We start from the raw sequence: 25,321 nt of genomic DNA on the forward strand, positions 1-25,321 counted from the left end.
CTGTCCTAACGCTTGTTTCTCACGCACCGGTCTTGCAGACGAGGCCGCATTGCTAGCGCTGCAAGCGATTGAGCCAAAGCTCCATTATTTGACTCAAGAAAAGCTATCGCAGTCAACCCGACCTTTTCTGCGCAAGCCACGGCAGCCACGAAATAAATGGAATGTGCCGTTAGAATTATGGCGTTGATAACGCTTGTTTGACCGGCACCGTCTTGCAGACAAGCAACGTCGCTCTAATACTACAAGCGATGTCACTCCTGGCATGTCAGGCGCATCAAACCCATCGTGTAAAACGACTGCTAACAGTGCGAAAACCTCTGAGTTTGTAACAAGTGGGGATTTGCGGTGGCGGCGACGTAATAGGTACAGCAAGCAGGTAGGCAGAACAGCAGCGTAGGGTTACAACCTTTCCCCGAAAAAAAAAAAAAAACGGGCCTTCCGGGAAGGGGGGGGGGGGGAGGGGGGATTGTGTTTAAAAAAGACGCCATGTTTTTTAACATGCAGTGCCATTTATTGTAGTGTTTTCTTAGAGAGAAATCAACATAACGTTTGTACTGAAAGTGATTGAGAGCTTGGTTAATCACTCTGCATGTGCTTCACTGAAAAGTAACCGCAATTGCTGACCGCGGCGGTAGAATTTCATTATTTTGTTCTTCCCTTAGGTCCCCCTCCATCTGAGGCAGCGCGCTCGCCCGCGTATTTTCTCTGCTCGCGTGTCTTTGCGCAGCTTGTCGACATAGGCGTGCGCAGAATTCTTAATTTGGGGGGGCAAAGTCTTACCGCTGCGCCCCCCCCCCAGAGCAACTCCCGACCTCTTCTCACTGAAGGCCTTGCGGTGCGAACGCAGTGCAAAGAGGGATGGTTATAAAATTTTTATTTCAATGTAATGGAATTGCAACACACACAAAATATTTCTGAGCAGAAATTTTACTTTCATGTGTTACATCGGCAAGGCATGGGGCAAATTTGGCGCCCCCTTCAGATGATTAGGGGGGGCGGCCGCCACCCTGCCCCCCCTGCGCGCACGCCTATGCTTGTCGACACGTATTTATCGTCTTAGTTGTTGAATTGACGCTTATAAAACGCCAAAACGGGCATAATCACGGCACAAAAGCCAAAAAACCGGCTGATGACGGCTGGTTTTAGATATGGACCGGCAACCGGCCCGGTGTTTAAAAAACCGGTCGGGCCGGTCCAAAGCCAGGAAGGTGGCAACCCTACGGCAGCGACGAGCGAAAATGATTTTACACGACCGCCCCCGTCGGCCTGCGCATAAAAGGAAGATAGAACCCCTGCATACACGCCCTCGAAGAAAGCTGTACAGCCGATTCAGTTTGTTGTGGACGAAGAGCAACCGAGGCTGCAACCACAAACGATTGCGCTTGCCGTGGTATGAGCCAAAGCATATCTTCACATAGTTATGTTATCGTCCGTCTGACTGTTACTTACTGAAGGGAAAATTCAGAACACAAACGTTGACGTCTAGCGTCTATGCCAGACATAGACGCTGCTGTTTAGGCCATAAAAACCACCTTCAGGGCGTCTGTCGGTTCTGTCTGATGGCGCGCTCGCGCCGCTGATTACGAACGAGGCGTCTGTTGGCGTTGACTTATCGTGTTGGCGAGCCGGTAAACGCCATCACGGTTAAACTCCCTGTTGGAAGACTACGCTGTTGGGACGATAGAGTGCCGACAGAGCTTCTTATTGGCCCCACAAACGCCATCAAGGTTCAACTCCCTGTTGGAAGACTAGGCTATTGGAACGATAGAGTGCCGACAGAACTTCGTATTGGCCCCACAGGCGTGCTGTGAGCCCAACAAGAAAGTCTTGTTGGAATTTTTGCCCGGGGCATAATAATACGGGAACAAATTCTTAGGTAAATTCGATTTCGTTGAGGACACCGATGCCTCGCGTAAAAGTTTTATATATAGGACTACAAGAGGCATTTTGTAGCCTTTCCTTCCCGTGCACCCAGACATCGAAACGAACATTGTGATACACTCGAAGCAGTAGATTAGTGCAGAGTAGAATTTAAACATTCAGCACGTTTTGTTCAATTTACGAACAGCAATTTTAGAGCCTTTCCCCTGGTCTATGTGGAGAGTTCATATTTATTCTCTCAACGGGCGGTGAAATAGTGCAATGTGCGGTTTAAACATTCAGCCTGTTTTTGTGCAATTTTGCATGCTTGCATTCACACACCGTTCTTTTAGGCACCCTAACGATAAGGTGCCGTGGTAACACCCCAATCGAGAAGAAATACTTTTTAGCACCCCTTTAACGGTCGTAGCACCCTATGAAACTGTTGATTACACCCCTGAATTTTGGCACCCTCGAGGTGGGGTGCCCGAGCAATATTTGGGTGCTTGAAAGGTGCATAAAGGGTGCAAAATGTTCAGTACACCCTCCTTGCACCTTAAAGGGTGTAAAAATGTTAAGATTTACACCCCTTAATATGTGGCACCCTCATGATTGGGTGCCGGAGCAATGTTTTAGTCCTTAAAAGGTGCAAAAAGGGTGCAAAATGTTGAGTGCACCCTTTTAGCACCTTTAAGGGTGTTAAAAAGTTTAGTGTGTACGCAGTGAACGGTAGCATAAACGGGTTTCGAATTAAATTGGTTAATATGGATGCAGTTACCACCTCGGCGACAGCGTTTAAACGAACATCAGAGGAAAATACGTCCTCACTGCTATCACACCCGCAATACTTACTTACTATTCAATAACTTCGCTGTAACACAACTGTCGATATGTTAGACGACAGCCCACCTGGACGGAGACATAATGAAATAAGCCTTTAGTTCTCAACCCACTTCATGTTCTGTTTTCGTCCGTTCGAGTAATTACACTCAACCATTCTTCGTACGCGCTACCGTAAAATGCCCCCTTAAACTATTTTAGCATTTTAATTGTGCGTGATATCACATCAGACCTGCCGGTTACCGAGTAGGCTTTTTGTAGATGTTATGTCTGTTAAGTGCTCGTTAAAAAAAAAAAGAAACATACGGTCTGGCTGCGCCAACCACAGGATGTAGTGCGAAATGAGTTTATATTTCTATTTACGAGAACATCGTCCGTAACTAAAACGGTTGGCGTCGAGGTCTTGCGACGTCAACTTTTATCCGCAGCTTGACGCCCAGTGTGCAGTGAGCGCAAGAGTACTTTCTCTAAAGGGTTGTAGTAGCTCACGTTACACCTCGAAGCGTGACGTTAGGCCTAATGTCCTATGTTTAGGCTTAACCTGAGGTAACCTTCAATGTAAGGTTTACAACGGACCAAGGAACGCCTTACTTATTGTACATGAGAAATCGGGGAGGGCTTGACGACGTTACACCTCAAAGCGTGTCATTAGGCCTAATGCCGGGCCGTGTAGCACGCCCGCCTCGCCCCCTCATTTCGCTGCGGATTCGCCGTAGCACCAGCCATTTCCCTGTAAACTGGCAGAGGTAGGGTTATAGTGCTGCCGCATTAAAAAAAAAAACATTGCTATATACTGCTCATAAAAAGGAGGGGAGCGGAGAGGGAGTATATGTTGTTGCTTGATGACGTGTCATAGCTTGAATTGCTGTTATGGGGGATCGGTACGATACGGTAAAACAACGCCATAAAAACCACAAGAAAGGGTCCTTGCGTTACGTTTGTGCTTCCCTCCTTTTGTTGTGGTTTGTTTCAACTCCTCAAACGGAACAACACCAACATCCGCGTCGACTGGGTGCCTGGCCACGAACCATTTTCTTCAGGCAACCAGGCGGCTCATGTGGCCGCTCAGGAGAGTTCCCCCTCTTATCCTCCACTGGTGCCTGGGGTAAGGCCGTCGCGGTCCCCCTCTACCTCCCCAGCGATGCGTATTCATCAGCACAAGAAGGACCGACGCACACGTCTAAAAGCCCTAACTCCAGCTGGCTACCTCAGCCGCCTACCTCCTATTCCCCGCTCAGGCGAAATTTTTATTAACAAATATATTGCAAATTCAGCATACACACCTGAAACACTTCGCAAGTGGTACACCCCTCAGCTGCCCCCTCGATGTCCTTACTGCCGTGCCACCACTCCATCAGACCTCGCACACCTAGTTTGGTGGTGCCCAGCTTTCGCCACGCACCGTACATTTAAATCTCCCCAACCCCATCCCGATCCACAACAAACTGATGCACAACTATTATATGAAATAGCGGTTTATTCATTTAAAAGCGGTCTGGCACGGGTTGTTTGAGCGGGTCCTCCCCCGAACGAACTGGTGTATGTGCTCTAACCCTATTGCGATCACCATGAACTGGCCCATGAATTGCAGGTTCTAAGAACTGGCCCAGTTATTGAGTCTACTGAGAACAACCAGCATTTATTTGTTTTTTTTTTTCTCTTACCCTCCCTCCCCATTCCTTTCCCCCATCGTGACCAGTGGTCATCCTTTTCTATTAAAGGCTGTCTCTCTCTCTCAGCGTTTATATTGTCTCACTATGCCAGAGGTCGGGAATTCGTTTGATCCTGCGCAGCAACGCGGCAATAACATTCCAATCTAGTGCGGCCTCATGGGAAGACAATTTTTGCTTATAAAAGCGCACTGGTCGCATTCCCGGTATTGCTAGAGCGCGAGTGCTGCACATGCCTACAGAGATAGGAAATAATAGGATGTCTATTTTTGGGTCCTTAGGAGTGCGCGAGCGTCTCGTCCCTGTCCTTCGCGAACTTTAGCCTCATCCCGATGGGCACGCCTTTAGCCCAGTCTACTACGCGTGGTGCGAATTTACCTGCGAATTCACAGATGCAGAATTCGCAGGTAAATTCGCACTATGTGGAATGGGTTTTCTCCGGCTTCCGGTTTGGCCGCCCCGAACTGGTGGCGCACTCCGTTCTAAAACGCGGGAAACGGTGGCGGGAGTCTAGGAGCCCGTTTTCTGAATGTTTATATATATATACAGAAAGATAGGTCAGCAGTCTACAACGCCAAAGGAGGCATAGGGGTGTGGTTAGGCTCTTTTCTTTTTCACTACGGTTAATGAAGTACACATTTTTCTTTTAATATACAGAAGAAAGAAAGAAAGAAAAACACGCACCCAGAGTGGGGACCGAACCCACGCCTTTCGATTACATGTCGAATGCCTTACCAATTCGACATTCGACATGTAATCGACATGTAATCGAAAGGCATTCGACATGTAATCGAAAGGCGTGGGTTCGGTCCCAACTCTGGGTGCGTGTTTTTCTTTCTTTCTTTCTTCTGTATATTTAAAAAAAAATGTGTACTTCATTAACCGTAGTGAAAAAGAAAAGAGCCTAACCACACCCCTATGCCTCCTTTGGCGTTGTAGACTGCTGACCTATCTTTCTGTATTTCGTCAACGAGCCCCTCATTTCCTTACTATATATATATATATATATATATATATATATATATATATATATATATATATATATATATATATATATATATATATATATATATATATATGGCGCCCCAGTGTGGCCAAAGGGGTGTGTGCTCAACTGAGACCGAGGCTGACTGTCAGGTGGCGTCAATCCCCCAACTGGGTCTATGTGCAAGGCTCAGTCATCGGAGCAGCCCCATCGAGAACGATCTTGCTGAGAGACCTGCGCGTGGACTCCCGATCCAGCTTGGCCTCTGGTACAACCAGCCCCCGTTACCACGCTCTAGCCGTTTGCTAATAAACCCCATTATAATATATATATATATATATATATATATATATATATATATATATATATATATATATAATCTAGAAAAAGATAAACTCACAAAGCGCGCAGAAATAGTATAAGTAAAGAGTCGGATACACAGCAAGAACAATAACATACAATGTTTACTTACGTAGCGGCAACGGGACTTGCCTTCATCAGAGTAAAGTTACATGATTTTGCTGTTCTTGCTGTGTATCCGACTCTTTACTTATATATATATATATATATATATATATATATATATTGGTAGTCAAGAAAACCTGCAAAGCAAAGGAGAAGATGTGGTAGGTCATTGAAACAGATAAAGAATTTGGAAAGAAACTAAGTGGAGAAAAAATTCCGCCGGGTGGGATCCGAACCCACGACCTCCAGAATACCGGGGCTATTTTCCCCTCCACTTTCTGGGGTATTCATACCTGCCAACTCTTCCGAATTTTCCGTAAAATGTACGAATTTTGACCAGTCTTACGATTTTACGAATCTTGCCCGAAATTTTACGGAAAATATTTTGATTTTCGAAAAAAAAGGGAATATCCATTAAAACGACACTCTGCCACCTCGCGCCGCCACGAAAGGGCAATACGTACTCTTGTTACCATCATCAGCAGAAGCTGCGACTTTGTCGCCATCTCGGGGTGGGCTACGCATCCATGTCCGGAATTCGCTTCCACCTCGACCAGCCTATTCAGAGCGCGTCGTTCGGGGGCGGTTAGGACCTCCGTGTTCACGTCGCTCTTCGTATGACTGCCGTGACCAATGCACTAGGACCTGCGGCATGATTGCGGTAGGTGCTTCGCAGAGCAATGACGCGAAGCCGTGACAATACTGTACCGAGTGTTTGTAAAATCGTACACGACAGAATTTGCTCCTCCTGCCTTGTAGCTCATTACTCTTCAAGGCTTACAAATTTCACTGATGGTTGCGAAAACGTGAGAGTGCTTGCCACAGAACGTTAATCCTTTTAATCTTGTAAAAAATTAGTGCGCTGCCCCCTCCCCCGGACTGCGGGTTTTACGAATTTCCAAGTCACCAGATTGGCAGGTATGGGTATTTATGTTTTATGTCCAGGTATTTTTTTCGTTTCCTGCGCTTGGTGGTGGTAGCCAGCGCCACTCGGACTACTCGGGGTGAAGGGGACTTTCTTTTTTAATCCCCGCGCCGCGACTCGAGTGTCTACGACATGTCGAGAGTGGTCAACCAGCGTTGAACCCTCTTAAGCTCCCTATGGCACCAAGACTGCCAGAACAGAGGCCTTCGCTATGCATGTAGCGAATCAGAATAGGATATGAGGGGCTCGTTGAAATAAGACAGAAATAAGGTTTAGCAGTCAAGAAAACCTCGGAAAGCTTAAGGGGGGGGGGGGGGGCTCTTAAGCTCCCTTATATATATATATATATATATATATATATATATATATATATATATATATATATATATATATATATATATATATATGTACACACACCTCGGTAACAAAACACTCACACAAAACAAACAAGCGCACACGTACGCTCAACTGGGTTGTTTGGTTCTCTGTAAACGGCATCGCCGCCGTGTCGTCCCGGCTCTCCCGGAAGCCGCTGGCGGCGGCGCTGCGTGGTCCCAGCCCCGGGCTACGCGCTCGCGCTATGTAGCTCGCGCGCGTGCCACGGGGGAGGGCAGAACGCAAGGCTGCGGGTGCCGCCTCAAGGGCGACTTGTTTCCTGCGAGCAGGCACGCGGGCCCGATCAGCAGCAGCTCGCTCGCCCAGGGTCGCGGCGTCGCGCAAGCGATGCTTATCGCCGCAGATCGAACCACACTCGTCGGCGGCGGCCTCCCCGGCGGTGGTAATGCCGGCGCCACTTCCTCGCTCGCGGATGATGTAGGGGGGGAGGGGAACCTTGCTCTGTTGTACCCGCAGCAGGTGCGAAGGGGGATGGGGTCGTCCGGCAGGTTGCCGCCCTGTAGTTCTCAATGACGCTTCTTTTTTCTCACTGAGGCCTGACGCAATGATTCCGATGGCCCGGGCGCGCTCGAGTTCCAGGCAGCCTTCACAACACCTCTTCCTTTCGTCTCGGAAAATTTCGGCCGGGCAGGATTGCGTAGTGAGTGTGCTAGTGCAGCCCGGTACACAGGGCCGAATACGCGAAGGGCATCCGTGCGCGTTGCGTTTCCATTTCTCATTTGTCCTCTCAGAACAGTCTGGGAGGGGGAATGGGCTGAATGGCGCGTTCGCGGGCTTTGCGGGCTGAATTTAATTTAGCAGTCCGTCTGTTCCGTCGTTTCCGTTGGTACCGTGTTTACCGGGACCCGATTGCGCCTGTGCGCGCGGGCATATAGAGGAGGACACCCCCCCCCACCCCTCCCCTTCGCCCTTACCGTAACGAGTGCGCGGGCATGGCGAGGGTCGACCCGCGAAACTAATCCACCCTACGGAAATGAATGCGAAAGCGCCCAGTCGGGCCCCGGCCAACACAGTACCAACAGAAACGACCGAGCGTACGGACTGCTAAAACGATAACGGTGCGCGTTAACTGTGATGTATACGAATGCGCAGTGAACGAAAGGTTGGCCGAGGCGTCAGTTAGCACAGATTGCCGGAACGGTGCATGGTTAGACACCGCTTTGTGGTGTCTACCAGATCTTTGTAAACGAAGGCTGCGTTGCAAGCTGTCCGGGTGGGCGACAAAGTAGGCTTAGACTGCGCATGACGGCGGCCATATTGAGTCTGAATAATGCTTGACGAAGGCGGCCGAATGGCGACACGCGTGTTAGTTTCTAAGGGCAGCATCGGGCGTCTTTGAAACTAACTGCGTTACGGTCTGCGTTAGAAAAGCGACGCCAGCGCCACCTCTACACGTGGTGTAACGTCCTCTTATAAGTAACTTATGGGAATTCCGCTACAGTGTACTGTGTCTTCTTCTTTTCGAAGTTGTCTGTATTTAGCGAATGTGATTTTGCTTTGGTAGTTCAAGCCCGGGTGTCTGGGCCAGCTATGCATGTACTCAGAACTATTTGGGACCATACGGCTTTGGCTGTCCTTTCCGTAAACAGGTCTCTCTGCATCTTTGTTTAAACGTTAAGTAAATGGCATGCCAAGCTGTGAACCAAGCTGCCTTCGACTTTTATTGCGCACACAAAATACCAGGCCGTGTGGAGCAGCGTTAGTGCAAATGTCGCTCGCATTCGTAGCTTGATGTACGCACTTGCGACGTTGCAAAGCGTTAATGGCGATTTTGTTGTGGTGTGGTGTGCTCGTATAGTGCGTATAAGCTAGCGTTCCGTTCAATGACGCGTGACAACCAGGCAATGGCGCGTGACAACCAGTGCCGGCCTAGTACTTTCTAGGAAGTAAGTCGGAGCCGGTGCGTGCCTCTGGCAGAAAGCCAGTCTTGGTCTGTTTCACGCTCTCTTTTCCCTCTTTGTGTTGTTATTTGTACTTAAAGTTTGAAAAGCGGAACCAGTATTAAACAATGCACTGGAACAATGTTATCCAATGGTGCTTGGGAGCCTAAGGTAGTCTCGTTTTCTCAAGAATGAACCCTCGAGGCGAAAGAATATTCACCCGGACTTTTTAGCTGCGATGAGATGATGGTGGTGGTGGTGGTGGTGGTGACGACGACGACGACGACGTTGATGATGGTGAAGAAGAAGAAGAAGAAGGAGTAGGAGGAGGAGGTACGGGGATTATGTCACTACGTACGTACACAAAATGTCGGCTTTGAGGCCAGGCATTTATCACATTCTGGGTCTATTCGTTTCACCTGCACCGCGTGAACCAGTTCAGGCGGTGCCGCACTTCGCCGTTCGTTTCAGCGGTGCAGCTCGCGGCACCTGAACCGCGCCGTTCGATTCACCGGTGGTGCCGACGGGTGCAGGACGGGTTCACGGCTTTGCCTGCACTCCCTGCCGAGGAGGTGCAGAAGCAGACGAAAAAAGTGCAGGGCTGGTTCCGCCGATGGCGGAACCCACTTTGCACCGCTGTGAACTGGTTCAAGAGGTGCAGGCTGAATCGAATAGACCCTCTATCACGTCACCAGGGAAACCCCTGGTTGACCAGAGGCGTCGCGCAGCAGGCATTTCACCGGCGCTTCTGCGCAGTAGCCGCATCGTGTGTCGGTCCGTCCGGCTGCCGCAGGCTGCGGCCCCACCTCGGTCGTCGCGTGGGGGGCTTTCTCGCAAACGTCACCCCGGCCGCTCCCTTCAACTTCTCAGAACTCCGCTTCCTGCTACTATCTCTCTCTCCGTTTGTTGTGCTACGGTTGCTGCTGTTGTTGTTCCCTACCCCGACTGCCCATTCTGTCGGGAATGTTGTCGGCTCTTGTCCGCTCCGTTTTCGCGGAGGGGGCGTTTTGTTAGAAGGGGCCGCTCGTGAAATGCCGTTTTCGCGGGGAGGTAAGCGCGACGAAGGCGCCCCCTTTCCGGACGTATATATTCCTCGGCGTATTTACGAAGGACGCGTCACGCATGGGCTGCGTGGTAGCCATCGACATTGGAGGTTCTCCGCGTCCCCCGGTCGCTTGGACGCAGGAGATCACGCAACTTTCTAACAGTGGCTACGTTCTGACCAAAACAGCGTGCTTTGACGGAAAACGCGTTGACGAATTTGACTCCGAGTTTCGTTTACTTGTCAGAATTAGTTTCAGTAAGATTGTAAACGTTGCAGAATTCCCGGCTCCTGACAAAACATGGTTGTCTATGGAGGAGTATGGTTACAAAACACAGCTGTAGTTTCTGTGTACTTGGAACTATCCCGAAACAGATTACATGAGCTAGGAGGACTCTAACATTATTTCTTTTAGATTTCATATTTAAGTAATTTTATTTCCTCAGCCAGTTCGTTTCATAACTTTTCTTTTCGTGGTGATGCGTGGCCGCTTCCAGACCTCCAATGTTGGCAATCCTACCTGTCTTACATTGACGGGGTTCAACCGGGCGGCCTGCGAGTAGCGGTCCGAAGGCTTGAGCGCTGCACGGCGTGCTGTTAGGTTGTGGCGTGAAATTATCTAGGACTGACACTTTACTGCAAAATCCTGCAGGGCATTTTTGTGGGTCGTTGCTGCATCCTACTGTTTTGAGTGCAATGAAATGAAAAAAAAAAGACTAGTTAGATAAGGTCAGATTACGTTACGTTTAAGTTAATTTTAGGTTGTGTTTAGGTTAGGTGAGGGCAGGTAAAATGTTAGGTTGGGCTTACGTTCAGTTTAGGCTGTGTTTAGGTTAGGTTAGGTGAGATTTTAGGTTGAGTTTACGTTAGCTGTTTTAGGTAATACTTTAGGTTGGGCTTACTTTCATTTTAGGCGGTGTTTAGGTTAGGTTAGCTGTTTTAAGTTATCTTTAACTTTTGTCACTCTCGTTAGTTCAGTTACAGGTTAGGTTAGCGTTAGGTTGGGTTAGGTTACGTTAGGTTAACTTTAGCTTGGGTTTAGGTTACTTTTGTACGTTAGTTTTACGTTAGGTTAGCTTAGGTTGGGTTCAGGTTACTTTCGTGACGTTAGTTTGACATTATGGTAGGTTTAGGTTAGCTTTATGATGGGTTTATGTTACTTTCGTTAGGTTAGCTTTAGGTTATGCTTATGTTAGGTTAGGTTTCGGTTGGGTTTAGGTTACTTTCGTTACGTTAGTTTTGCGTTAGGGCAAGTTTAGGTTAGCTTTAGGAAGGGGTTATGTCACTTTCGCTAGGTTAGGTTTAGGTTAGCTTTGGGTTGGGTTTAAGTTACTTTCGTTACGTTAGTTTTACGTAGGGGTAGGCTTGGTTATTTTCGGGATGTGTTGAGGTTACTTTTCGTTAGATTAGTTCTAGATAAGATTACGTTGGAACAGCCTTTTTAGGTGCGTGATGCTGCGGAACTACTTGCAGGCAGACGCTCAAAATCCGTGCCACCATAAGCGCGGGACGTTTGCTTTGTAAAACTGCGGCCCAATCGTGAGCCAGTTGCGGTGCGGGGCGCGATCTGTTTATAAACAAGCTCTGACGAGGAGGTCCCGCGGCGTACTACTGCTGTCCACGTTTGCAGAGCGCGGCGGCGGGCGGCGATGGTGCGTCGCTCGCGGATGTAGCGAACACCGCGCGTGCCTGTACAGACAGACGAGTCGTTACGCAACAGCCCTCGTCGTCACGCAATACTTTTCCACGCCGCTTCTCGGCCTCCTTTCACCGCGTGCAGCGCGCAGAGAGCCGAGCGCGCCGAAAGAGGTCAGCGCGTGGAGCGGCGGTTGTGGTGCCGTAGCCGCTGGAATGCGGCCGTTTGCCGGCGCCGCTGTCGGACATCGAAGCGGCCACCGGCGGACACCTTTGCGAGTGGCGCGCCGGGGGTATTTGCTTCGTTGTTGGGGGCTGGAGAAGGCGGACATGGAGGGGGGGGGGGGGTTGTTGCGAAAGGCGGCTGCGTTGGAAAGGGAGAGGTGAACGAGCGAGTCAACGCTTTAGCAATTGGGTTTAGGCGATTTGTAACCTGCAGGGTTGATGCTGTGGTTTACAACAGGAATATAAACGGTGCGTGATGTCTCATGTACAAACAGAGCGAGAAGGGAGAGAGCGCAATCCTTCGGTACGAACACGTCCATATATTTCGCCGAGCACTTTTAATTTTCTCTTCCCTTTCCCGTAATATCACTTCATCCTCCATTCCACGTGCAAACGCGCGCGCGCGCGCGCGCGCGCGCGCGCGCGCGCACACACACACACACACACACACACACACACACACACACACACACACACACACACACACACACACACACACACACACACACACACACACACACACACACACACACACACACACACACACACACACACACACACACACACACACACACACACACACACACACACACACACACACACACACACACACACACACACACACACACACACACACACACACACACACACACACACACACACACACACACACACACACACACACACACACACACACACACACACACACACACACACACACACACACACACACACACACACACACACACACACACACACACACACACACACACACACACACACACACACACACACACACACACACACACACACACACACACACACACACACACACACACACACACACACACAGAGAGAGAGAGAGAGAGAGAGAGAGAGAGAGAGAGAGAGAGAGAGAGAGAGAGATCGTTACTTCCGTGTGAACTAAGGATCGCTGCGTCGGTCATAGCATGTCTTGCAAGTCAAGATGGCGGTGGGGGAGGGAGGAGCTGTCGTAAAAACTTGCGCACTCTGTAAACTAGCCTCCTAGCTGTAAGTAAACACCTCACGGTATAGCATATGATAATAGTACGACTTGAGAAGTGTTGTATGGGGAAGAGGGGAAAAGGGGTGTTTTAGAAAAATTAAGCCTAACGGAAGCTTATGACGTTTCCCAGTCTCCATCACCACGCGCCCTTCGCTTGCATCCTTGTCGAGCGGTGTGATAAATGCGCCGGCGAGATCTCCCGCACGTATAGATGCCCCCCACCATTGCAGTCCCAGCTAAGGTCAGGAAGCAAGGAATACCGTTGGGACGTTGTTCTGGCGCCAACCGCTATACTGACAGGATCTTTGATTAATTTCTCGTATGGCTGTATCTATACTAGAGTTTCGTCTTACGGTACTATAAGCACTCTACCAAAACGACGTCAGAAGCCCTTCGTAAAACGGCGGCGATGGTTAAAACGCGGAGCTTTCTTGCGTGCGAAACACAAATGGCGAATGGCCAAAGTCAAAGCCGCTGCTATCAAAGTCCAAGCATCAACGATCAAGGTGCAAAGTGTGAACACAGGCGAAAGCAAGCGAAACCCTCACGAGAGAAGCTAAGCGCCCCCTCCTACCCATCGTAGTCATTAGGCCAACGTCGTCGTCCGAAATCCAGAGTGCCAAAGTCAAAGCCAAAGTCCACTTCATCCGAAGCCAACGCCGGCGCAACGAATCCAGAGGAAATGCATTGCTGAGCGACCGCATGCGATAATGGCGCAATCGCATAGAGAAAGAGAAAGAGCGATCTTTAATGAAGTCTGGCGATGTTAGCCGGGCTAAAATGCCGAACTTGCTACGCCATTTGGTGACGTGATGAAGATGGTGGCGATGATGTTCAAGAACTTGATACTCACACAAACGTTGAGTTATTCGCAGGGACTGGTCTAGACCTGTGTGTCGCAGGTACTCTATCAGAGCTTTTGTAGCCCGTAAAGCACGTTTGGGACATGCCCACGGTCCTAAAACGTCCTTTAGCTTAATGTCCACGCAAAGCAACAGTCCCAAAGACACTGCGAGAGACACTCTTTGAGCTCTGAATCGAGCACATTCACAGAGCAGGTGCTATAGGGTTTCTCGCACATCACAGTGTGGGCAGAGTGGCGACGTAGCTATCGGCTTCATAACGCAAGGGACGTAGGTTCTATGCCGACCACTGGGAAGCGTTTTTTTTTTTGTTTTATCGTCATCTTCGTCGTCGTCGTGCAGTCTCCCATTCTGCGTAGTTGGGTTTCCTGCAGTGCGTTTTCGTTACGACACAGCCACCAGTGGGACGACCAAGGAAGCTTCGCTTTAAAAAAGCATCATTTGTCTTGTTGCAGTTACTTCGAAGGTATCGCCTGAATAATTGTCTTCCTGTTGTGTCTCCAGATCAGTTTCTCGGAAAGATGGATCAACCTTGCAATTTACTGACATTTCTGAAACTATGCAGAGACGAAGGCGGGAGGAGCGGTGACGTGAAAGGGAAGTTACGACAGTGTAGGGACATCGTCCTCTAAATACCTCCCAATTTACAGACTTTCTGCCTAGCTGCGCCGAACAGTCGTCAGGGGTAATTATCACCGAGTTCTTCGCCCGAAAGTGAACTTTTCTTCAAGTTGCCTATGCTGCTCTAAACTTACGCAAGTCTATTATTATACGTCGGGGGAAGAACGACGGCGGTCGGCCCATGCGTTACTGCTCCTCTGGAAGTGAGGCGTCCGACGGATTTGTTTCAGTGTGAGCTGCTGGCAGGCCGCCGTCTCCCGGAGACCTTCTGCGTGCATTCATCAGTTCCGAGAAACGACACGCTGCTTCTCATTCCCGGCTGATTGTCTGCGCCTCGTCGCTGACAGCTGTGACGGGTTCATGAGCATTTAGAGCGAGCGCTGGAGGGGGGCGCTGTGGAAGTGCGCTGCGCTGCCTCCTTTCCAAACGTTCGCGCTTGCTCCATCTGTCCGTCTCTGTATGCGTACCACACACACACACACACACACACACACTTGCTCCATCTGTCCGTCTCTGTATGCGTACCACACACACACACACACACACACACACACACACACACACACACACACACACACACACACACACACACACACACACGCACGCACACGCACGCACGCACACGCACACGTACGCGCGCGCGCGCACGCACGCACGCACGCACATATAGCGAATCAGAAATGGGAAATGAAGACAGAATAAGGGTTGGCAGTCAAGAAAACCTCGGAAAGCAAAGGGGGGAATGCGGTAGGTCATAGAAACAGATGAAGAACTTTTTGAGCCAGAAAGAAAGTGGTGAAAAAATGCCCGCCGGGTGGGATCCGAACCCACGACCTCCAGAATACCGTTCTGGTGCGATGACCACTACGCTACCGGCGGGGCTGTTTCCCCACCACTTTCTAGGGTATTTATGTTGAGGTATTTTTTGTTTCCTGCACTTGGCGGTGGTAGCGTAGTAGTCATCGCACCAGACCGGTATTCTGGAGGTCGCGGGTTCGGATCCCACCCGGCGGGCATTTTTTCACCACTTTCTTTCTGACTCAAAAAATTCTTCATCTGTTTCTGTGACCTACCGCATTCCCCCCTTTGCTTTCCGAGGTTTTCTTCACTGCCAATCCTTACCTTTATTCTGTATATATATATATATATATATATATATATATATATATATATATATATATATATATATATATATATATATATATATATATATATATATATATATATATATATATATATATATATACAGCGAGATTCTCGGTTATTAAATCGACTGTGCGATTAAATGGTCACCGCGAAAAACAAAACAAGATTTATTCTGAGCTCTGACGTTTCGGCCGGGAACCGGTCTTTACCCCGGTCCCTGGCTGAAACGTCACAATAAATCTTATTAGCGAAATTCCTTTATTTAAATTACCGCTTTCACAATTTTTTTTTTCAATAGCCCACTCTACAGAGCACATGGAACTAAACTTATACTCACTTTTAACGACATTGTGCTTATAATGAAGCCAATTTCTTGTCCCAGGGGCTTCATTATAGCGAACTTACTGTATCTGTTATTTTCGTCCTGTGGAGTTCGTGGAAACGACGCACAACGCATTTGGTTGAACTCGTCTGAGACAGAAACCGTAAGACGCGAAGGGTGATCTTTTTTTTCTTTTGCGTGAGTGATTTGCTAGTCAATGGCAGTGCTTTTATCTCTTCGGTTGAATCAAGCTTCGCTTGGTGAGCAACTTTTAAATCTGGGAATTCAAAATGTCTCTGACCTTCGATAACATTCATCCCACCCATTGCAGCTTAGCGCCGTATTTTATAATTTTCATGACTGGGGATTGTACTTGAGCGAGCGCACGCGCACGAATGAAAGAGTGAGAACTTTGTGTTTGAATGTGCTGGCAGAGAAAAACAAAAGGAAGAAAAAACAGGAACACGCGTGTGTCATTTATTCGTTGAAAAACTGGGTATTTTGTGAGCGGTCAGAATTAACCTCGATGACCTTTATACAACCGTGCCTGTATGCCTGTCGTGATGCTGGGGTGTTGAAAGAAGATTGAAGGAGTGTTTTAGATCGGTAATTCAAACCGCTAGAAACGGGGAATGCCTGTGTCATTCGCTTGTTACTGAGGGACGCGTGATGGATTTGCGAAATATTCCTTCCACGTTTGAGGCCTGCGAACAGGATAGGCGTGTTCTGGTTTTGAGGCAGAAAAGGAGCCGTTGATTTTGTCATTTTAGAATTGCAAGAATGTTCACTCCCAGCATTTTTTTTTTTCATCTACTACAGCGGACGTTTTTTTTTTTTTTTTTTTTTTCATCTACTACAACGGATGGATTTTCAAGAGATTTGCTATTTGGGGTCACAATTCTGTACGTATGTGTGGACGGCGGCCGAAAACTTCAATCGGCCGTCACCGTAGCGGAACCATGTTACAAAGAACCAAAGAAAGTTCAACTTATCCCCAAGGAAGGCATAGAGGTAAAATGAAGGCAGGAATGTGCGGAATGCCACGACTAGCCAAAATAAAAAAGAAAGTAGACCGTTCTTGTAAAGAAATCAATTTATTTCGTCGATTTCCTTACTGTATGAATTAGCGTGCGGAATTGTCGCTGATTCGTTTCATTTGGTATTGTTTTACGCATCAGTCATTACAACGACGAACGTTGTGGCAGCACTACTGCATATACAGGATGATTAAATTTAAGTCGACAGGTTTTTTTTTTTTATGGGGCGCTTAGATTTACGTGACGACCACCTCTACAGTGAAGTTATGCGCCCAGGGGGATTTAGAATTAGGTGGTAATTTTTGATCTCGGTGGCCTGATTAATTAAAGTTGAATAATTAACGTTTTAGTGGCTGCAGTAAGCAGGCATGTCTGTATTGAAAAGTTACACGCAATTGTGTTTCTGCACAGTTCCGTTTGGCAAAATTCTTCGAGCGCCTCCGCACTCCGAGATATCGAACTGCGAAGTTTAATTGCAGTTAGCATGATTATGCATGCTAGACAGTGAACACCGGTGGAAAGCTCCTGAGGACCATTTTGTTCTGTGTTTGGATAGCGACTCCGAGTGCTGCAGATTGCGATAAGGCTATCCAAGACTGATAGGGTGCCAGTTATCGCTTTTGCCTATGCCTCCACCCCGTTGTCAAACTAAACACCGTACTCAGCAGGCACGTCACAAAAGGAGGAGCTCTGCGCCTGTCTTCGCTGTCTTGCATGCGTGATCATGCGAACGGCAATTAAACTTCGCAGTTCGATATCTCGGAGTGCGGAGGCACTCGAAGAATTCTGCCAAATGAAACTGCGTAGAAACACGATTGCGTCTACCTTTTTAATACAATCATGCGTGCCTAAAGCAGCCACTAAAAAGTTAACTATTCATTTTTAGTTAATTGAGCCACCGTAATCAATTATTACCGCGTCATTCTATGTCCCCGTGGGCGCACTGCCTCACTCTGGAGGTTCTAACGCTAACGCTAACGCTACATCTAAGCGCCTAATTAAAAAAAAAAAAACCTGCCGGCTTAACTTTGATCACCCTGTGTGTTGATTATATTGCGTTATTCTTGTGCTGATATGTGGCTTCAACTCGTGCCGCAGCGGAAGGGGGTGGGCAAGAGAGAGAGAGAGAGAGATAGATAGAGATATAGATAGAGAGAGAGAGAGGGGGGAGAGAGAGGGGGGGAGGGAGGGGGGAGAGAGAGAGAGCCATTGTTGAGACACCGGGTTCATTTAGGAAGGGTGCTCGAAGCTACGTGGAGCGCCCGTTGCGTAAGGGTCCGTTGGTCCTCGAGACAAAAGCTACAAAATGAGGGAACAGTGTCTAAAACGCCATATTTCACAGCTCTGTCACTCCCCTCGTTACCATAGCAACGGCGGTGGTTACGATCAGGCTGTAACGTACCATACCTGCTTGCAAGCACAACCGGTGTTGTGCTGACGGTCTGCCGAGGTGGGCGTACCGGGGGCCGTTTACCGCTTTAGAAGTTAACTCTACGCTTTCCGCAACATTGCGGCGGGTGGCGCCGGAGGCTCGATGCATGCAAAATGGGTCATAGTTCAGCCCGGTGTATCCAAACTCTTAACCGTTTTTTTTTTTTTGTGTGTGACGTGGAGACATTGGGTACCGCAGCGCCAAGAAAGCAGAAATTCGATATACGCCACAATTCGATGTACCGGCGTTCGTTAGGCTCCGCTTTTATGGCGCATATATGGCAGCGGCTGCGGCTGACCGCACCGCCGGGCCTGGAGAGTCCGACATAGAGCGGCCAATCCCGGCGCCCGTTCGGGGGAATTTGTTTTCGCTGCGCTCGCCGCGAAAGGAGTCTCTTCTGGCGAGCCAAGACAAACCGGAGTGCTGCCTGCCGCTGAAACAAAAGGAACCGACTGGCTGGCGGGGTTGCCCGCTCACGCAACATCTGCAAAAAGCCCCTGCTCGCCTCAGCGGAGCGTGGGCGCCTGTTTGGCGAGAGTTGCCGCCGCTCGCTGCGACGTCGTCATGGCCGTGTGATGGGCCCGAGTTATTCTCTGCCCGCGGCGTTTCGCGGTGCGTTTCGAAACGTGCCGCTCCGTTCACGTGGTTTGCCGACGCGATGCGCGCGTCAGTTTCTCCTTCCCCCCTGCGTCCGTCCCTTTCTGAGGTCCGCGAAGGACGACGTCGAAACGGTTTCGTAACGCACCACGAGGTGGGCTCGGAAGCCGCCGCTGTCTTATTTTCCCCTTCTTTTCACATCTGTTTTTCGGGCGTGTGGATTTTGTACCCGAGGAGGAAGGGTACCGCTCTTCTCTGGCGCTGCTGGGTGATCTTTCGCGCGTCGCGTGCCTTCGTCCGAGCAAAGGTTTGCACGCACGCACGTACGTCATGGCGCATTGGCATCATCATCATCATTTGTTACTGATGGGGTGTGTGTGTGTGTGGGGGGGGGGGGGGGGGGTGGGATCGTTTATCTGGTGACGACGTCATTCGTTTTTTCTTTTCTTTTTTTTCACGTTTGTAAAGGGGGCATGGAAGAGGAGGGCGCGCTGCCTATGTGTGAATAAAGTTCCTTAATACAGCCGTAACCCGCAGTCATATCATATGTCCTTGCCAGTCCGTGCGAACGAGTGATTAACCCCGAATGTCTCGGCTAGCGGCGTGAAGGGGGGAGCGGGAGAGAAGGGGTGAAGTGAATAAGTTCATCAACGCAGACTTAGTCAGAACGAGAAAAATGAGATTGCCTTAGGTGTCCGGACTGTGCTTGACTAGTCCGAAGTTCCGAACCCGCCGCGGTGGCTCAGTGGCTAAGGCGTTGCGCTGCTGAGCACGAGGTCGCGGGTTCGATTCCCGGCCGCTGCGGCCGCTTTTCTGATGGAGGCGGAAAGCAATAACGCCCATGTGTACAGTACGAGATTTCGGCGCACGTTAGAGATCGCTGGGTGGTCAAAATAAATCCTTAGCCCTCCACTACGGGGCGCCTCATCGCCTGCGTTGCGTCGGCGCGTTAAACCCTACAATCAAATAAATTGACCGATAGTTAGTTCAAAAGCGGTCACGCCCCTTCACACACATCCCCGCACGGGTTAAAGGGACTCTGCAACACTTCCCATAAACGTTTTCACTCTTTCCTTCGCGCCTGGAAGCATTGCGGAAACTACAGTTATCCCCAGCACGGAGCGGCACTGCGTGGTTTGCTCGTCGCAGCAGGCGCCACTTCCGTTTCTTCTTTGCTTTTGTGGCGATATTTTTTTTTAACTGGCTACCGAATGCGATTATTGCTGCGACTGAACTGAAGCCGGCCAATAGCCACTACACTGCTGTAATGACGTCATTGCAGCGGTCGACAAAAGCCAAGACGGGGGAGATAGAAAAAAAAAAAAACTTTTGAGCAAGTTTTAAAGTTATCTGATGGGCACAGAGCCGCTATTTTCTTTTTTTTTTTTTTGCTGAGGTAGCTTGTGACCCGCTATTCCAACTACTACTAGTATATGTGAAGTACGTTCTGAAAGCATTTAAGATTTAGAAAACAGTTGAGAAAAGTGTTGCAGGGTCTGTTAGTCCTTTCTCTCAAGATCAAACATCAGAACACGGGAAGGAGGCGTGCCCGATGTAGATGCTGGAGCAGAGAGGGGAGGAAGAGGGGGCTCAAGGTGTCGGCGTGTACCCGTGGGAGCTGTTGCTTCCTGCAAACGGAATGGACCTTTCTCCAGTAGCGTAGCCCTCTTGCGGCGGTCACCCGAACCACACTTGGGGGATTATAGAAAAACACGTCCCCTTTTTTTCTCGCCTGGCCTATGAATTCGAGAAAGCCGTCCCAGGCGCCTCGCATGGTTTTGGTGGCAGAGAAATTTTTCGGTGGCAGCCGTAGCGCCTGCCTGTCGGCCGCTTTCAGAGCTCAGAAAACGGAGCAGCGCTTGTTGGCCCGGCGTTCGCAACTGGCTAATCCAATATGGCGTCGTTTTGTTTACATTTTGCCCCCCAAGAGTGGCGGATCGGTCGCTGGGAGCGAGAGTAGCGCATGCGCAGAGTGCTACGTGAAAAAGGTCCATTCGTCGCGGTATATTCCAGGCACTATAGTCGCGGCGCTGGGTGGCACACTGGCCTGTATGGGCCAGCGGTACTGCCGAAGCAATGCGAACATGGCAGGCGCGAACCGGTGCGGTTCCGCAGGTCTAGGGGCTCTCGGCCTGTCAACAACCGCTCCATTGTTCCACTCGCGTCGTCCGGCGTCGCCTGCGAAGCGGAATCGGTGGCGGGCGGCGACCGTGAAGGCCTTCGGGAGGCGTGCGAGCTACGCGCGAACGGCGCCCTCTTGTCTAGTAGCACGGAAGTGCTCGCTCATTCATCCTTTCGAGTCGCAAGACCAACGTGGGTGCGGTGGAAAAAAAAGGTAAAGAAGTTTAGCTTCCGACACGGGCGGAAGAGCGGGAGTCGAGTCACCAGCCTCACAGTAATTCCCTTGAACCTTACACATGGCGAAATTTCTCTATCGTCACTTAAAAAAAAAAAAAAAAAAAGAAAGAAAGAAAAACACTTTATGTAGGTAATGATGTATTTATTAAAGGTAAACATGCGTTAGACTAATTGCGTTTATTGTGAGCGACGGTACGTTATTGTTGGTTTTTGAAGCGGGAATATTTGTTACATTTGTAATGCGCTTCTACCACCACCTGGATGATATTGCTGTAAGCGTACGTTGCGAAAGGCCCTTCCTTGTTTTTGTTTTTGTTTTTCTTTTTTCCCCATTGAAGTCGTGTTGGCTGTAAACCAGCGAAACACATCCGACTTGTCGAGTCTGATTGTCTGAATACAGCCCAACCGAGGTCAAACGTGACGGGAGGTCGCTGTTTTTGCATATCTGTATTTCTGCTGGCACATATTTTCTTTCAGGTGGGTGTTTTACAATTCCGGGTTTCAATACTATTTTCACAATTGAAAACGGACGTCATCGTCATCGTCACAGATTCCGACGAACCCCGCTCCTCCGTCAGCCAGCTCGTAGGCTCACCTCGTTGTGAAGCGTTAGCATAGAGATAGAGCTTCGTCACTGACGTTCGTAAGGTGGAGCGGTCGTGAGCAGCTGTCTCTTGCGAGGGGTAAAAAAAATAGAAAAAGAAAGACAGCGCGCACAAATTCACGGGCGCCCATTGTTCGGGGAGTCGCGTTTGACGTCACCTGTTACGGAATTCACGGCGGCGGCGGGCTAGCGCGCGCGCGCTCCCCCAACGCAAAGCGCCGACAGGAACAATCGGGACGGATGCGGACTCGGCTGCTGCCTCCAGGGTCGTTTGTCTCAGCAGCGCGCAGCTGCTGCGGTGGTAGTAGGCGAAGACGAGCCCCCCTGTCCCGTTCGACGGCACCACCATCTTGCACGTCCGTTCCCAGGAAGCCAGACCCCGGGGAAATTTGACGGTGATAGTTGTTGTGGGGGGTGGCTGATTGCAAGACCGACTCGATAAAGAGGACGGACGGAACAATGGCCGCGTATCTCCTGGCTTCGCTGCGAATGACGTCGGAATACGAAAGCTTTTCGACCGCTTCCACCGCGTAGCGTCTCTCTCTCTCTCTCTCTCTCTCTCTCTCTCTCTCTCTCTCTCTCTCTCTCTCTCTCCCTCTCTCTATTCCTGGGGCTCTGTCCCTCTCCCCTCCCGCGTTCCGTACCCTTAACCACCCTGGCTCAGGCCAAAGTTTCCCGTTATCCGCCCTTTCCCTCTCCTAGCGGTATACTCCCATTCCACCCCACTCCCCTTACCCCATTCCCTCTCGTCCACCCCACCATTCCCTTTACACCCCTCCTTGACCCCACACAAAGCCACGTGTGGCTTTGCCCCACCCCTATCCGCTACGATGTTCACCCTCTCCTCCTCCCACTCTTTCTCTCTCTTTCTCCACCCCTTTCCCCTTCCGTTACACTCCCTTTCCCCTCTCCCTCAAATCCCATCGCAAATACATGTATCCGCTCTCCCCCTTTTTCCACCCATTCCTGTCGCAACTCTCCCCCTCCACTTCCATTTCCTTGCCTCCCCGTTCCCTCCCTGCCACACACTGTTCTATCCTCATCTCCACTCTCCCGACACCACATTTCTTTATCCCCCTCACTCTTTTATTCTCCTCTCTCTCGCTATCTCTCACTACTGCACTCTCCCTCTCTTCCCCATAAGCTGCACTCCCCTTTCCATGCTCCAATATTATTAGCCACTCCTCCTCCCCTCTCTGCCCCTCATCTCCCTATCCAGTCGCACTTTTCCCCACTCCGCTTCCCCGATCCGCCGTTCTCCTGATTCCCCCATTTCACCATTCCAAAAATGTTCAAATTACAGTTGGTTTACGCGCCCAAGCTGCACCTGCTGCAAGGCGCCCCGTAGAGGAGGGCTCCGGATATTGATTCCGACCACCTGCGGATTTTTAACGTGCGCCGAAATGTCGACACACAGGCGCCTTCGCTGTTCGCCTTCATCCGAAAGCAGCCACCGCGGCCGGGATTCGAACCCGCGTCCTTGAGCTCAGGTGCACAACGCCTTAGCCGCTGAAAACACGGTGGCAGTTCTCCTCCCGTTGTATGTGAACGCGCATGCGTGTTGCTGAAGCACTATTAAAGGGACACTGAAGTGATATGTAAACATTGCGGGATTACTAGCGCAAATTGTAGTCCGGAGTCCCCAGGCCATGTTTCGACCACTCTAGGCGCGTTTACGCGATTTTATTTAGTAGAAAAACTAATTCGAAAATGCTGTCCTCCTCTCTTTACGCTCGCCCATTTTCTGTGGCGTTTTCGTGTGACGTCAGGAGGGGAGGTGCTGGCAATTGGCTGGCTGCGCTACTGCACGGCTCCCCGGCCTTCAGACAGAGTCAGTCGGCCCAGCGTTTCGTCCGCCGGCCGCCGGCGGGTCGTCGCAATCAAGGAGGTTAAAAAAAATCGCTTGGTGGCAATTCGTTCGCTTAGTTGAAACGAAGCCAGGACACGTTTCTGAATGGAAGAATGTGCCTTTCTTTACTTGGTTTGTTTGTACACTGTATCTAGCTCCAAGTCAAGGTCGCTTCACACAGGCGCTGCACAAGCGCACATGCGACGCTTCGCTGACTGGTACGCCAGTAGGAAAATATAAGGCCTCTTGAAGGCGGGAGAAGAGTCAGCGAAGTTAATATAGGTACTAAATAAATAAAATCAACTGATATTTTTACCGTACAGCGTAAAACTAGGGCGCGGGAAGCACTTTTTTGCGCTGGGCGAACAAGAACAGCGGTCAGCAGCACGACTACGCATCTGCGAACGCTTTTCCGTCTACGAAATGCAATTGCTAGACGTGAGCTACTGTGGAAACTCGGGCGACGCTTACTGCACGAGCGCAGTACAACAAATAGTCACCTAAGCTGCTTGAAATACCAAAACTAAATAAAAGTGTAAACCGGTTGTGCAATATATACCCTATATTAGGAACCCCTGCGGATCCGGCTTCGTGGCCGAGTGGGCTGAGGCGTCATGTAGTTCACCGCAAATGTTTTGCAAGTCACGAGTTCGAATCCCCGCGGGTACGTGCTTTTTTTTTTTTTGTAAGTTAACTTTTTTGTTTTCCGCCGATGTTTTCTATATTGAGTTCACCTTTTTTTGGGCCGCAACGTTCATGTTTACACGAACTAGTTCACAAAGCACGCGCAGGCTGGCACTGGCGCGCTAGCGAGTTCTCGTTGGCGTGCTGTTGCCATAAGCACCGACTGCTTGCAGGCAGTGGGCACAGGCCAGAATGAACAGACCCTTGGCCTGGTGCGAACACGCTTTTTACGATACAGGCATGAGGGAGGCAAGCTCCAAATATGGGGGAAAAGCGCATGACATTTGGGCGTCTGCGGGTACGCGGAGGGCGTTCATGCACTGCGTAGGTCTCGGCTAGTGAATGCTACGACTACAAGCCGTCCTGGGAGGCTTATCTTGTGCATTTTACAGCCGCCAACATGGCAGAAGCGCGGCACGATGATTACTGAGATATTGAGAATGCCTATCCAACAACGCCATTGGTTATGTTTTACAGAACCGAAACCGAAACCGAAACTTGTTTGATTGCTAACCTTGGGCATCGTCCAATCACGGCGCCCCTCCTCTCAACGTCACAGCCTTAGTTTGTGCGGCCGCCGCAAACCGCGCATGGTAGTTTTTCTTCTTTCGCGCTTTGTAAAATAATTACCGATTTGTCAACCGGATAAACGATGAAAAGTGTGCTAATTTGAGCCAGTCTACGCAGTGCAAGCAAAAACGGGAGCTTGACAAATTCACTTCAGTGTCCCTTTAACTTGCTGCCACTCATCAGAAAAGCCCTGAGGGCGGACCTCGCGAGGAAGCGAACGTTGCTTCAGAGACTGCCCCAGAACGTTTCTTGCGAGTGTGCGCTTCCGCGGCTATTCACAAAAGTATC

At 49.8% G+C, this 25,321-nt stretch overlaps 2 protein-coding genes across 3 annotated transcripts in view; one reads left to right on the forward strand and one right to left on the reverse strand.

Moving 5' to 3' along the window:
* Positions 1–25,321, reverse strand: part of LOC144151631 (uncharacterized) — a 109,624-nt gene that overhangs the window by 67,120 nt on the left and 17,183 nt on the right. The gene's annotated exons all lie outside the window — the stretch shown is intronic.
* Positions 1–25,321, forward strand: part of Shn (zinc finger protein schnurri) — a 102,117-nt gene that overhangs the window by 27,317 nt on the left and 49,479 nt on the right. The window lies entirely within an intron of this gene.

Source organism: Haemaphysalis longicornis, unplaced genomic scaffold, assembly GCF_048455015.1.
Source record: "Haemaphysalis longicornis isolate Haplotype H1 unplaced genomic scaffold, Haemaphysalis longicornis Haplotype H1 scaffold_9, whole genome shotgun sequence".
Lineage (NCBI taxonomy): Eukaryota > Metazoa > Arthropoda > Arachnida > Ixodida > Ixodidae > Haemaphysalis > Haemaphysalis longicornis.